Source organism: Dipodomys merriami, unplaced genomic scaffold (genome assembly GCF_024711535.1).
Source record: "Dipodomys merriami isolate MVZ:Mamm:240054 unplaced genomic scaffold, mDipMer1.0.p SCAF_318, whole genome shotgun sequence".
NCBI classification, from domain to species: domain Eukaryota; kingdom Metazoa; phylum Chordata; class Mammalia; order Rodentia; family Heteromyidae; genus Dipodomys; species Dipodomys merriami.
The window spans coordinates 762,563-777,998 of record NW_027204693.1 but is presented as its reverse complement, the minus strand read 5'-3'; the positions used below and the strand labels follow the sequence as shown (position 1 = coordinate 777,998).

The 15,436-nt window shown below is 35.0% G+C and overlaps 1 non-coding gene across 1 annotated transcript; it reads right to left on the bottom strand.

Annotated features, from left to right (window-relative positions):
- Positions 1–274: 274 nt before the first annotated feature.
- LOC138841363 (U6 spliceosomal RNA) lies at positions 275–380 on the bottom strand. Its single transcript, XR_011376404.1, has one exon. It is a non-coding gene; the product is annotated as a U6 spliceosomal RNA (small nuclear RNA).
- Positions 381–15,436: the final 15,056 nt, after the last annotated feature.

The following is a 15,436-nucleotide window of genomic DNA, read 5'->3' as shown; positions in this document are numbered from 1 at the left end:
TTTCTTGATCCATTCTTCTACTGAGGGGCATCGGGGTTGGTTCCATATCTTACCTATGGCAAATAATGCTACATTAAACATTGTTGTGGTGGTAGTTTTAGTGTGGACTTGTTCATGATCATTTGGGTGAATGCCCAAAAGTGGGATTGCAGTGTAATAGGGGAGCTCTATGTGGAGTCTTTTGAGGAACCTCCAAACTGCTTTCCAAAGTGGATGAACAAGTTTACACTCCCACCAAGAATGCAGTAGGATCCTTTCCAGCATCTGTTGTTGTAAAAATATGGAACGATTCACTAATTTGCGTGTCATCCTTGGGCAGGGACCATGCTGAACTTCTCTGTATGTTCCAATTTTAGTGTATGTGCAGCCAAATTGAGCACAGAACAATTTTTATATATAAAGAGTAATTAATTTTCTTAAACTAGACAATTAAACAAAAAGTAAGTTCAAAAGAATTGTGAAATTTTAGAACCATGTATTTCTTATGTAAGCACACATTTAAGAATAAAGTCAAGGTTGACATGCCAAAAACAAAATAATTCCAGATATTTGTTTTTCATGAGATGTGTAGGAGGAGGAATTCAATTATTCTACACAAGGCACCTGTCATAATGTTCATTGCAGCAAATGTTAAAGTTTGTTAAAAGTTTTAATATTTTAAGTATGTTTAATTTTGGGATTTGCTTATATATGACAAAATTAAGACTGGTGGCAGGTCTTAAAATTTTTCGATAAAGTATATAATATTTCTGGTAGCATGTACTGGTAAGTATGTACATTTCAGAGTTTATAGAAACTTTACTAATGAGAAGGTGCAACGACTGTGTAAAGAAGCAGAGTGAAGAGTTAAGATTTTAAGTACAGAGTTTCTGTTAAATCTTTAGGGCTCCCTTACATTATATGTTAGTGATGAACAAATATTGATATAAGCCACATACAAATGATGAGATGAACTATAAATAGTAATCTTAGTGGGTAAATTTAAAGGCTACTGATATCTTTATCCAATTTTAAATGTACAGGAATATGAGAAAATAGTAAAATCTACTGTGTACACTTCAAATACTGAAAACCCTGGTAATTGTTTTGTTTTTTATTTTAGTCATCATTAATATTTAATTATTGTTTTCTTTATTTATAGAATTTTTCCTTGTTGTAATATAATACAACTTTTTGTGAGTCGTGATTAAGAGGTACTTTGAAAATGTTATTGGGATGGCCACACCATTTTTCATAGGTGCATGTGAATTTACAAAGAGCAAAACTAAAAACAAAATATTGATTACAAATTTTATCAAGTAGAGTCTGAATCAGGAGTGTTGATAAATGTCCACACCTAAAATCTTAACCCTAGGCTGAGGTAGTGGTATTACAGAGTTGAGGACACAAAATTGAGAAACTGTGTTTTGTTTTGTGTTTTTGCTTTGTTTTTGTTGGTTGTGGGGCTTGAACTCTGGGTCTTGGGTACTGTCCCTCAGCTCTTCAGCTCAAGGCTAGCGCTACCACTTGAGCCACAGCACCACTTTCATCTTTTTATGCTTATGTCGTGCTGAGGAATGAAATCCAGGACCACATGCATGCAAGGCAAGCACTCTACCACTGAACCACCTTCCCAGCACCTCAGAAACTGATTTAAAAAATCATCTGAACAATATTTGCTTTCTGCTCTGGGTTATATAACAAAATATGTGAACACATTTTTATATTTTTGTGAATTGTAATACTTCTAAATTTACACTAACTGCAGCCAATTTATCCTTTTCAAAGTCAAGAAATATTTCTGAGAGTTTGCTTCTGTGAAGACTGTTTTTGCATTTATAATTTCTTCTGAGTCATTTTTATTTTTTATCAAAATAACTTTATATTTTATGTTGATGAGTTATCATACATCAAATACCTTCAAATGTACAGGTAGAGTCTCAATATAGCAGTATGAATATTCTCATACACTTCTCGTTTATTTGTTATGCACTTTAAGTATGATATTTCTCTCTCTTTCACCCTCTCTCCTTTCTACTCTTTCTCTTTCATGCTCCATGTCTGCTATTTAGAATTTCTTCTGGTCTACTATTATCCTTCAGGATCAACTGGTTTTGTGGGAACATGATAGGGACCATCAGTTACCCTTGCATTCTTTAAGAGTTATAACAGTGACGTGAAATTATGCTTTGCCAATGGAAATGGCAAAACAACAGCTCTAGAAATTCCTTTTCACTTTTAGTACTATTATAAATTTTATCTCATACGAATCATTGGGACTGATAAGATACTTTTAGCCTGGCACCTAAAAGTTCTTTTTCTTTTACAAACAACATTTTTCTTATATTATCAGTAAGTAAAAAAAACAAAGCTATCCTATGGAAAGTAGGCTGAAGTTGTTCACATGGATGAAAAACAAGGTAATGGGGGAAGTGAGTACAAAGGATACCCCTCATATAGCACAGATCCTTACAGCAGTTTATCATGTACACTTTGTGATAAGGACAATGTGCTGGGAACTGCAAATTAAATCACTGAACACCTGATATATATATATATATATATATATATATATATATGCACATATATTTATATATGTATATTTATTTATATATGCATAAATGTATATATAGGCCCATATATGTACACAAGAATGTTACTATACACACAAATACACACATATGTACACACATGTACACAAGCACAAATGGAGAAAGACACATAGATATAGCCAACACAAGTTTCACTAGTTGTTGAATATGCCTTAGACAGAATGTTTGGAAACAAATGTATTGAAGATGTATTTTTCTCTAAGAGTTCTTTTACCACTCCTCTCATCTCTTCCAACTGGTAGGTTTAGAGAGATTCGACTTGAAAAATGCAGTACAAGTGATAGCAAGTCACTCGGAATTCTCAATAATTATAGGTCGTATGGTGTCTCCCAGCTCCCCATGGAGTGCTTGATCTTGTAGACATTCCCAACAGCCAAAGGAGTAGGACAATATCCTTGTTAAGAATGAAGTTATAAGGCTTTAAATGGCATCATTCCTTGGGCTCTTTTCCAACAGCCAGCATCAATTCCTAAGCAGATGAGTGACTCCCCAGAAGACTGGAGTGCAGGTCAAAATTTAACCAACCCATATGAAAAGTCTAAAGTGAGAAATGTTGACTGAGGTCATGCTGATGTCCTTGCCACGAAAATGAGAAAAAAAGCAAGTTTTTTATGTATTAAAATTTGAGAATAATTTGTAACCTGTCAATAAATGTGTAGAACACAAGTATAACAACTTACAAAAGATGATGTGCATTTCATTTATATGCTTTTGGACTTGGAAAATGTTTTTAAGTGTGTCTACACAAGTAGATCAGTATGAAACAAGCCAGCATTTTTTCATTTAAGATACAAGGAAAAGATACAGGTTGACCCATTGTAACAATGAGATTTGCAAGATACTACTAGAGGGGGGTGGACGGAGGTGTTATGGATGTGTGAAGGGAAGGAATAGTAGGGGAAAATCAAAGGAGGTGGTAAAAATGCTCAATCAGAAATGTACTCATTACCTTACTTATGTAACTGTAACCCCTCTGTACAGTATCTTTACAATGAAATATATATTAAAAACATACAAGGAAAACTGTACTTATAGCAAGTGGTATTTGTCACTCAATATAAGTAAGTTATTGGTTTTAGGACCACAAGCATACTAAAATTTTGGATGCTCAAATTCTCTACATAAATACAGTATATTATTTTCATTAGACTCTGCCCACAACCTAGTGCAGTGTAATTTCTGTGAAAATTTTTACTACATTCTATGTTTGTAATGGAAAATAAAATATATGCACTATCAACAGATACAAATTTATTTCAGATAGTTTTTGTCTGCATTTTGTGGATGGAATTGTGAGAGCTAATTTGAAAAGCACAAACTTAATCACCAAGAGCAGTCTTCAAGATGTAACAAAGATCTATAACAGCATCATTGAATGGTATGGGACTCTAAGGAGAAGTACTTGAATTAAAACATTATCAGAAAGTGTAAGCATGCAAAGACTATTTAGAAATGCAGCTGCTAGATTTCTAATGGAGAGCTTTTATAACATTTTGTGAAACAAAAGTCAGGACCTCATGGAAGTGTAGACAATTTTCCTCCACCTTTCTGTCAATCTTGTTCATTATCAATCATAACATAGCTAATCTAGAATAATCTTGTAATAAGAAAATGTTTATGAGAAGTGAGGGAAGATAGTGGAGGAGAAGCTGGAAGCTAAACAATCTCTAGCATAGAAAGCAGTTTTAGTGTTCCAGAGAACAGTACTAGGCTAGAGTATCACACCAAGTGTGCCATCACAATACAGAGTTTGGCTAGAGAGGGAAAATCCAGGGAAGGAGACAGATCTGAACAGTTGCTCTAGCCATGGCTGAGGCAGCTTTGGTGGCGGCCATAGCCATCCCGCCATACCTACAACAGAGAGGGTCCAGGAAAAAGGCACCAGACACAGTGGGTGAGCAGATTCAACTCAACACCAGCAACAACTGAAAAGGAGTAAATGAGTTAAACAGGCCCATATCAAACATTGAAATAGAAAAAGGAGTAAGAGACCTCCTGTCTAAGAAAAGCCCAGGACCACATGGATTTACAGCGAAATTCTACAAGGCTTTCAAAGCAAAGCTCATACCAATACTCTTCCAACTCTTCAATGAAATTGAAAGAGAAAGTTCACAACCAAACTAAGTCTATGAAGCCATAATAAACTTCATCCCAAAACCAGGCAGGAAAATCATCAATGAAAGAGGATTAGACACACATTACATTGATGAACATCGATGCCAAACTTCTCAACAAAATTTTGGCCAAATAATTCAACAATTCATCCAAAAAATTACATACCATGTTGAAACAGGATTCAGTTCAGGGATGCAAAGCTGGTTCAATATACACAAATCCATTAATTAACACTACTTTATGATGAAGTTTCTGAATAAACTAGGAATCCAGGGAACATTCCTCAATAAAATAAAGGCTGTATATGACAAACCTGCAGCCAGCATTATACTTAATGGTCAAAAAGTAAAGACATTTCCTCATAACTCAAGGAACGAGACAAGGACGTCCACTCTCTCCACTTCTTTTCAATGTACTATTAGCATGCCTAGCTACAGCAATAAGAAAAGATGAAAACATAAAAGGGATCCAAACAGGGAAAGATGAAGTAAATCTCTCCCTCTTTGCAGATGACATGATCTTGTATTTAAAGAATCCCATGGACTCCACTCCCAAATTACTCATGCTGATTCAAAACAATGGCAATGTATCATGGTATAAAATTAACCGTCAAAAATAGGTTGCTTTTCTGTATGCCAACAATGAGAAAAGCGTGGCTGAAATCAGAAAAGCAACTCCATTCTTAATAACCCCACAAAAAATAGAATACCAATGAATTAACTCAACCAAAGAAATAAAGAATCTCCATGATGAAAACTTTAAAAACCTGAAAAAGGAAATCAAAGACAGAACTTAGAAAGTGAAAAAACTCCCTTGATCCTGGATTGGAAGGATTAACATCGTGAAAATGGCAATAATTCCCAAGGCTATCTACAAATTCAATGCAATACCTATCAATATTTCAATCTCATTTTTCACGGAAATAGAAGAGGCAATCCAAAAAGTCATATGGAATGATAAAAGGCAATGAATAGCATTAACAATCCTTAACAGAAAGAACAGTGCTGGAGTAATATCAATACCAAATTTCAAACTGTACTATAAAGCCTTAGCAAATAAAACAGCTTCGTACTGGCACAAGAACAAACCTCAGAACCAATGGAATAGAATTGAAAACCCAGAAATAAGCCTACAGACCAATAGGCACCTAATCTTTGATAAAGGAGATAAAAAATAGAATGCAACAAAGACAGCCTCTTCAGTAAAAGTGCTGGCAAAATTGGTTAATCACTCATAGAAAACTAAAGCTAGATCCTTATATATCATCCTGTACCAAATCAACTCCAAATGGATTAAAGACCTCAGAGTCAAAGCAGATACTCTGAAAACATTACAGGATAGAGTAGGATATACCCTAGGTATCCTTTGCAGAGGCTGAAATTTTCTTAATAGAGACCCAGAAGCACAAAAAATCAAAGAAAGTTTGGACAAATGAGATTGTATGAAATTGCAGAGCTTCTGCATGGCAAAGGACATGGCTGGCAAGATCAATAGAAAGCACATTGATTGGGAGAAGATCTTCACTAGCCATGCAATAGACAAAGGTCTCATATCTAAAATATATGTGGAACTCAAAACATTAAATCCCCCAACAACAAATCCTCAAAGAAACAACTGCCCAATAAATAAGTGGACTAAAGACTTAAAGAGAAACTTCTCTGAAAAGGAAAGAAGGAAGGTCAATAGATACATGAAGAAATGATCAACCTCCCAAGCCATAAAAGAAAAGCAAATCAAAACAACATTTAGATACTACCTCACCCCATCCTTGAGGGGATGTGGCCAGAAGGGAACCTTACTGCATTGTTGGTGGGAGTGTAACTTGTTCAACCACTTTGGAGTAGTATGAAGGTTCCTCAAAAGATTCCACCTAGGGGCTGGGAAGGTGGCTCAGTGGTAGAGTGCTTGCCTTGCATGCATGAGGCCCTGGGTTCCATTCCTCAGCACCACATAAGCAAAAAGAAAAAAGCCAGAAGTGGCGCTGTGGCTCAAGTGGTAGAGTGCTAGCCTTGAGCTGAAGAGCTGAGGCACAGCGCCCAGGCCCAGAGTTCAGGCCCCACGACTGGACCCAAAAAAAAAAAAAAAACAAAAAAAGATTCCACCTAGAACTTACCTATGACCCAACAATTTCCGTTTGGGCATTTATCCAAATGATCACAAACAAGACCATACTTAAGCTACCAGCACAACTATATTTATTGCAGCATTATTTAACATAGCTAAGATATGGAACCAACCCAGATGCCCCTCAGTACATGGATAGATCGAGAAAATGTGGTATATAACCAAGTCCTAATCTTAGAGAGGGAAATAGTTTGCATAGAATAATAGGAGAGAGAATACAAAAAAAAAAGAACAAGAAAAAAATTGAAAAACCAAAATTTAAATCTAAGTAGTGAAACACTTAAAAATCATGTAAGTTTAAACAAATGATATTGAGAGAAGAAAAGGATAGGATGAAAAGAAGGGATGGATTGAAAGGAGAAATGAAAACTAAAAAATAAAAATTCTTAAAATTAGTTATTTGAAAATTATATACATATAAAGATATAATACTGCTATTAAAGAATTTAAGCCTAAGAGGTTGTGAATTGAGTAATAAATTTCTGGATTAAGTGTGTACACAATGGGGTATAAAGTATAATAATTGGCAACAGGTATATATCTGGGAATGAACAGAACAGCAATTTAGTCATGCAAAAAAAGAAAGAAACAGAAAAAAATGAAAAGAATACTTAAAAAGGACCAAAAGATCAGAAGAGATTTAAAAAGCACACACACACACATATACACCAAAAATAAAAATTAAGGGAAGAAAATAAGATTAATAGAAAACCATTTTAAAAATTATTTTTTTTAAAAAAAAGTTCAAATAAGAGTTGTTTGATTGCAATAATGAGATGTACAATTCATTATGTCAAAAAACGAACTTAACAACTTTGGTAGGGGGTGGGGGAGGATCGGGTAGGGGGAGGGGAGAAGTATGGGAAGGGATGGGAAGGGGAAACAACAAGGAGGCAACAATGCTTGATAAGAAATATACTTTTTATCTTGCTCATGTAATTGTAACTCCTTTGTACTGTATTCTAACAATAAAAAAATTAAATTAAATTAAAAAAAGAGTTCTTTGATTCTTTTTTTGGGGGGGTGATGGGGGCAATAGGATGATTGTGTATCTTCTGTGTCCATAACCAGTCTCTTGGTGGAGTCTCTGGTCTGCTTGTGGTGTTTGGTTTTCCTGTGGCTTGATTGTTTTCTTAAGTCAGTTTGTTTGAGCAGGCAGAAAAATGCTTTGCCTAACCCATTGTTTTGTGATCCTCCTCCCAGGCTTGTTCAGTGGGAGGTAGATTTGCTTTGAGTATCCCAAAAGAGGGAGATGGGAGTTTCCTCTAGTTTGGAGATGCTGTGATGAGACTAGATTATGGGTAGAGTTGAGACCTTTCAGAAATCAGTAGCTTTGCCTTGCTGGGCTAGCTCCTGAGACTCTCAGAGAGCCCAGCTTGGAGCCATTATCAGGGTTTATGTTTACTGAGTTTCAATTGTTTGTCTAGGCTGTAGGGAGGGGCAGCTCTGTTTACGTAGTGATGAAATCACTCCTCAGGGGGCAGATTTTTCTCTGTCTGGGGTGGTTGATTTTCCCCTGGGTACAGCTGAGCCTGGCGTATCAGGGCAGGTTCCTATGACCTGCTAAATGACTCTTTGGTTTTCTTCCAAGGCCTGAATTGGAGCTAGTTGCTCAGCCTGGCCTTTATTAGTATCAAAGATGGAGATCTCCAGTGGTAGGGGATGTCCAGCCTTCTCTCCTCTGCTCCCTGAGAAGGAATGAGGAGATCAGGATTCTACTCATGCCAGAGTCTTATTCCTGGCAGTTTCTGGTCTGTGATCTGCAGGATGAAGATATCTGTTCCTTGTCAGTTCTTGCTTGTGTTGGGTAGAATCCGCTTGCCAGCCACATCTGACACCTTTGTCCCAGATTCTCTCTGTAGTTATGGCTGCTACAAGTGTCTCTGCTACCAACTCTGCCACTGCAGCCATGGCTAGCTGCATGTGTTCAGATCTGTTTCCTTGCTTGGATTTTCCCTCTCTGTCTAAACTCTCTGTATTGAGATGACACACTTGGTGTGACTCAGTAGCCTAAGACTGTTCACTGGAATACTAAAATGCTTTCTATGGGAAAGCTTGTTTAGCCTTCAGCTTCTCCTCTGCCATCTTCCCCCGAATTTCATGATTTTTTATGAGTATTTTTTTAGGGAAAAATATCATTGGTGTTTATATTTTGTGTTGGCATAAAATGAGCCTACTCTTGTCTTAATTTAAAGACATCTTTGGATATGAGGTAACACGCCTTTCAGAGACAACTTAGTAAATACAAAATATAAAATTTACATGGCTTATAAAAACATTATTCATGTACATATGGCCATATAAGATGTTAAGTAAAATGAATCCCAAGATAGGGACACAAGTTGTTTTTTTTTCTTTATTGCAATTGTTTTTGATGTATCTAAAATGTATTATGTGATTTTTTTCTTTTCTCCTCCATGTTCTTCCCCCATGATATAACTCCTGTTTTCACTGGATATGATGTTTGTGCCCTGCATCTTGTATATACATTTTTCTAGTGTGGGGAGGGGAAGGGAAACAACAAAATGCTGAAACAAAGATTCAGGATGACCTATTGTAACAACGATATGAACAAGACACTATGTAGAAAACGAACTTTACAACTTGGGGAAGGGAGGGGGAATTTGGTAGATGGGGACGGAATGGATACCACAGGAAAAACAAAAGAGGATGTAACAATAGGACATGTACTCATTACCTTACTTATGTAACTGTAAGCCCTCTGTACACTATTTTTACTATAATACATAAAAGAAACCATTATCCAGGAGTACATTAAGTTCAAATTTCATAAGTGCTCTTAATTTAAATTTAACTGGGAGAAGATTCTCAGAAAAGTTTATTTGTGTGTGTGTTGTGCATTATTTCCCAAGTGTACACAAGTTAACAGTAGAAGAAACAATAGGAATAATAAGAGAAAGAAAAGTTCTGTGTTTAAGTATAATGGATCAATATACTATAGAAGACTCTGCAAATAAGACAACATTGAACCAAGAAAGCCAAGGCCATTATGTAGATCTATGGGAATGACATAGAGAAATAATTAATACTAGGAGGGACATGAACAATGAGGCCACTCTCTCATCTATCTCTAAATTATGGTTGCTTATCACACAAATTTGTAAAATGTACAATGGAAGAATAATTCTGGTTCCAAAGCAAGTTACATATAAGAGCATAAACTTAACTGGAAAAAAAGTCCATGGTGAGAAAGCAGGAATTATACTAGCAATGAACTGATGGCCATGATCTTATTTCTTTTCCTTTCTTTTATCTTTTTCTATTTTTTTGATGCTTGTGGCAGGGTTTGAACTCGGCCTGGGCAATATCTCTCCACTCTTAATCTCAAGGCTAGTGCTCTACTTCTTGGGCCACAGCGCCTCTTCCAGTTTTCTGGTGGTTAATTGGAGATAAGTGTCTCAGAACCTTTCTTTCCGACTCATACTGTATTTGAACTGCAATCCTCACATCTCAGCCTCCTGAGTAGCTAGAATACTAGGCATTAGCTCAAGTGATGGAATACTAGTCATGAGCAAGATTGCTGAATAAGGTTGCTGAGGCTTTTGCATACACACATACAAACATACACATACACACAGAGGCACATATATGTACAAACACACCTGCACAAATGAAACAACTCTCAGAATATGGAGAAATGTTAGAAAACAATAGAAAATATATCCTGAGTAAGACTAGATCAAGTGATAATTTTTAATATTAGAAAGTCTTCAAGTGAAATTTCTTCAAAGATGTTTGAGAATATTCCATACCTAGGGACCAGAGATAACAAGAAATTCAAGTAATCATTATTAAAGGGATTGGATCCATGGAAGAATGAATCAGAGACCCCTGAAGGTGCATCTGAAAATGTTCATATCCTGTGTCAAATGACAGTACATCTTTGAAGATTGTACAGAAACAGTTTGAGCAGTAAGTCTAATGTATAAGATCATAGGAGAAGTTCAGAATTGCTAGTTTCTATCTAGATTAAATAAACCATCAAACTATGGCAGGGCAATTTGATAAAATCTTGGAATTCTAGCACTCAGACTAAGACAGGAGATTAGAGAGTGGGATTACATAGTGATACCTTCCCTGGACCAGGTAGTATAATTTTGTCTAATAAAACAAACCAAACAACAAGAAAGGAATACACAGTTGGAAGTTTGGGCTAATTTTGTCATTATATTTTGAGAAGGCAAGTTTCCTATTGAAATGCAACTCATATATAATCCTCAGTTGTGTTTTAAATACTCTCTTCATTAAACAACATTCCTACATGCAAAATGGCTCATGATTCCCAATCAAAAATTTGAAAAAGTAAGCATCATTCTGTTGGATTTCAAAGAAATAATGAAGGATTACAAAAGTTTAAGCCAGGAAAAATACCAAAGTCATCTAATGTAGGACTTTGTAGACCATGCTAAATTAGAATTTAGATTTAAAATAAATATTTTGGTTTTGTTTGTAATGTCATATTCTATAGGATACTACAAAATTCTTTTTAAGTAGAGGTTCTAATTGACAAATTCACAAATGAATCTGGCATTTTATTTGCCTAAAATATTCTTTCAAGTGAGATATAATTAGAACTTAGTTAATTGATAATTCCAACAGTTCATGTATAAAATGATCGTGTGAATAATCTAGACAGAATTGCCAACAAATAGATATTAATTTATAAATTTAGAACAAGCAAATTTTTGAGGCTTTGGTGTAACATGGTATGAAGAGAGTAATTGTGTGAGGTCTTGGTTCTTCTATCTATTCGTAATACAGGAAGAAATTTCCTTAATTACGTGCCTCTGTATACAATGAGAAAAATGCTAGGGTTGGAGTTGGTTTTTATTTTTTGGTTTGTCCTCAGGTTTGAACTCTGGGCCTGGCCACTCCCTTTGTGCCAGTTTGTGCTCAAGGCTCATGCCCTACAACTTCAACCTCAGTGCCACTTGAGTCTAGCTTTTCCTGAGAAGTTTATGGGAGATAAGAATCTAAAGAATCTTCCTGACTGGGTGGGCTTTGAACAATAATCTTCTGGTCTTAGCCTCCTGAATATCTATGATAGATAAAAAATATAAATAATATTTGCAAGTGTCCTGATTTCTAGAAATCAGAAAAATGTTGCAGCAAAGTTTAGTGTAGTGTACTTTCCACAATAGGAAGGGCATCATATTAACACAAGTGTAGTATTTTTTCACAATAGTGATAAGCTATTCATGATGTGAATTAAGGGAATTTTAAGGTGCACCTTACAAATTGGAAACTGTTGGGCTAGGAAGACTTTATGGCATAAAAGCTTGGGATGGATGGTCACAAAAATAATAGCTTACTCTGATGAAAAAATGTTTATTCTTGAGGAATTAATTATTACACATACTTTGTAGTTATATCCTCCACCAGAATGTGGCTATTTTTTTCTATTGATATCTCAATATGTAACACCCCTTTAGAAACTGCAGCTATTGCAGAATTAAATAACATGCAAACAGGTACTACTTTGAATATCTCTGATATGGAATGTTGAGAATTTGAAAATGACTAGTTAGTATTTGTATGAACTTTGAAGAACACATATATTCTGTCTTTTTAACAATTATTCAGTTTTAAAAGCTAGGAGTTTCCAGAGAATTAAACTGTTTTCTGTTTTACTATCAGACAATACTAAACTTAACTTTTTTGAAAGTTGTGGCAGGTATATTGTGAAAATATTGTATATTTGGATAACATTCAAGTTTATGAACCTCTGATAAAGAAAGGTGTAATTAACTCAATTTAGATGCCAAATAGTGTTCATTTTTAAAAAGGTAATGCACATAGAATAATATTTACTATAGCAATACAGTGAAATTATACTTTATGTAACTTATTTTTAGTTTAATTTTATTTTTAAGGTGATATGTACAAGGGTTGCATTAATTGTAAGGTAGTGAATACATAACATGTCAAAATTTTACCCACTACCTCATTTTTCTCACACTTTTCCTTTCCCCCCAAACCCCTCACAAGTTGTAATGTAAATTTCCAAAATGTTGTCTTGTGAGTATTGCTATTGCATTGGTTTACCCTTTGTCCTTTGTCTCTCCAATTTGTTGTTCATCTTATTTTGTCAAATTAAGATCAATGCATGTGCAATACACACAGTACTGAAATCAAATACAGCAGTGGATTAACTATAGGGGAAAACACAAAAGAAAAAATAAATCACATAGTACATTAAAAAAAACACAAAGAAAAACCTCTATTTCTATATCTATGTGTTCATTTTGCTCAAGATGATCTTGTATGGTCCTATATACAAAGCTTTTGAGCCATTCTGCTCATCTGCTAGTGTTAATCTATAAATTTCTTATTATTACAAATGAGGGAAACTATGGAATCTGTTTCTTTGAGTCTTGCTTATTTTATTTAGCACAATTTCTAAAAATGTTTCCATTTCCTTCTGAATTGGAAGCATAGAATTCAACCATATATATATATATATATATATATATATATATATATATATATATATATATCACATTTTGTTGAGTCATTCATCTACTGAATGGCATATTGTTTTAAAACATGTTTGCATATAAATATCACTTAGGGTCAATCAAAAATGACAGATGACACCTCCCCAGAAATACTAAAATCATGATTTCTACATAAGAAAGGATTTTATGGTGGTACAAGAGTTGAAATATCTGGATGAGTGTAATTTATATCTTGCACTGAATTAGGCAGAACGATATCCAATATCATATAGGATAAAAATGATAGTGACAAAATATTCCCTTGAGAAATATATAGGAGGCTGCCAGAAGAATGATGAAATTCAGATAATTTTGAGGAATTTAGAAATACAAGCTCAAATATGTTTCTTTAAATAAAAATTATGTAAGTGGAAGGGCAAAAGAAGGAGAAAAGAAGAAAATAACTGACAGCAGATCATTGTCCCAAGTTAGAGTATAAAAAGTCATAATCTAAAGTTCGGAGGAAGATGGCAGAAGGTCTAGGCTAAACAAGCTTTCGCGTAGACAACAGTTTTAATGTTCCAGTCAACAGTGCTAGGCTAGAGAATCACACCCAGTGTGCCATCACAGTACAGAGAGTTTGGCTAGAGATGGAATATCCAGGCAAGGAAACAGATCTGAGCATCTGTTTCTGAGCATACACTTTTGGCCAATCGACTTCAACAATTTATCGAAAAAAACATACATCATGATCAAACAGGATTCATTTCAGGTTTCATTTCATGCAAAGTTGGTTCAATATATGCAAATCAATTAATATAATTCATCATATCACCAAGAGCAAAGACAAGAACCACAAAAAGGATTTGACAAGATCCAACACCCCCTTTACGTTTCAGATTCTGCAAAAATTAGGAATCCAGGGAACATTCCTCAGCACAACAAAGGCTCTATATGACAAAACTACAGCCAGCATTATACTTAATGGTGAAAAACTAAAGCCATTTCCTCTTAACTAAGGAACGAGACAAGGATGTCCACTCTCTACACTTCTCTTCAATTTAGAATTAAAATGACTAGTTTAACCATAAAACAAGATGCAAACATTAGAGGGATCCAAAAAGGGAAAGAAGAAGTAAAACTCTCCCTCTTTGCAGATGACATGATCTTGTATTTGAAGAATCCCACAGACTCCACTCTCAAATTACTCAAGGTGACTAAAAATATTGGTAAAGTAGCAGGGTATAAAATTAACCTTCAAAAATCAACGGCTTTTCTGTATGCCAACACTGAGAAAAGCGTGCTGAAATCCGGAAAACAACTTTATTTGTAATAGCCCCACAAAAAAATAAAATACCTAGAAATTAACACACCCAAAGAAATGGAGGATCTCTATGATGAAAACTTTAAAAACTTGAAAAAGGAAATCAAAACAGAACTTAGAAATGGGCAAAAAAACTCCCATGCTCCTTTATTGGAAGAATCAACATCGTGAAAATGGCAACATTTTCCAAGGCTATCTACAAATCCAATGTGATACCTATAAATATTACAACCTCATTCTTCAAGAAAATAGAGAAGGCAATCCAAAAATTCATATGGAACACTATAAGACCCTAATAGCTAAAACGATCCTTAACATAAAGAACAGTGCTGGAGGAATATCAATACCAAATTTAAAAGAGTACTACAAAACCATTATAATCAAAACAGCTTGGTACTGGCACAAGAACAGACCTCAGGACCAATGGAATAGAATTGAAAACCCAGAAATAAACCCACAGACCTATAGTCAGCTAATATTTGATAAGGGAGCTAAAAAATAGAATGGAAGAAAGACAGCCTCTACAGTAAATGGTGCTGGCAAAATTGGTTAATTACTTGTAGAAAATAAAAAATAGATCCATATATGTCATCCTGTACCAGAATCAAATCCAAATGGATCAAGGACCTCGGAGTCAAAGCAGACACTCTGAAATCATTACAGGTCTGAACTCATTATTAGATCTCCTTGGCATAGGCCGAAAGTTTCTTAAAAGAGACGCAGAAACACAATAAATGAAAGAAAATTTTGAAAAATGGGATTGCATGAAATTGCAGAGTTTCTGCATGGCAAAGGATATAGCTTGCAAGATCATATAAAGCCTA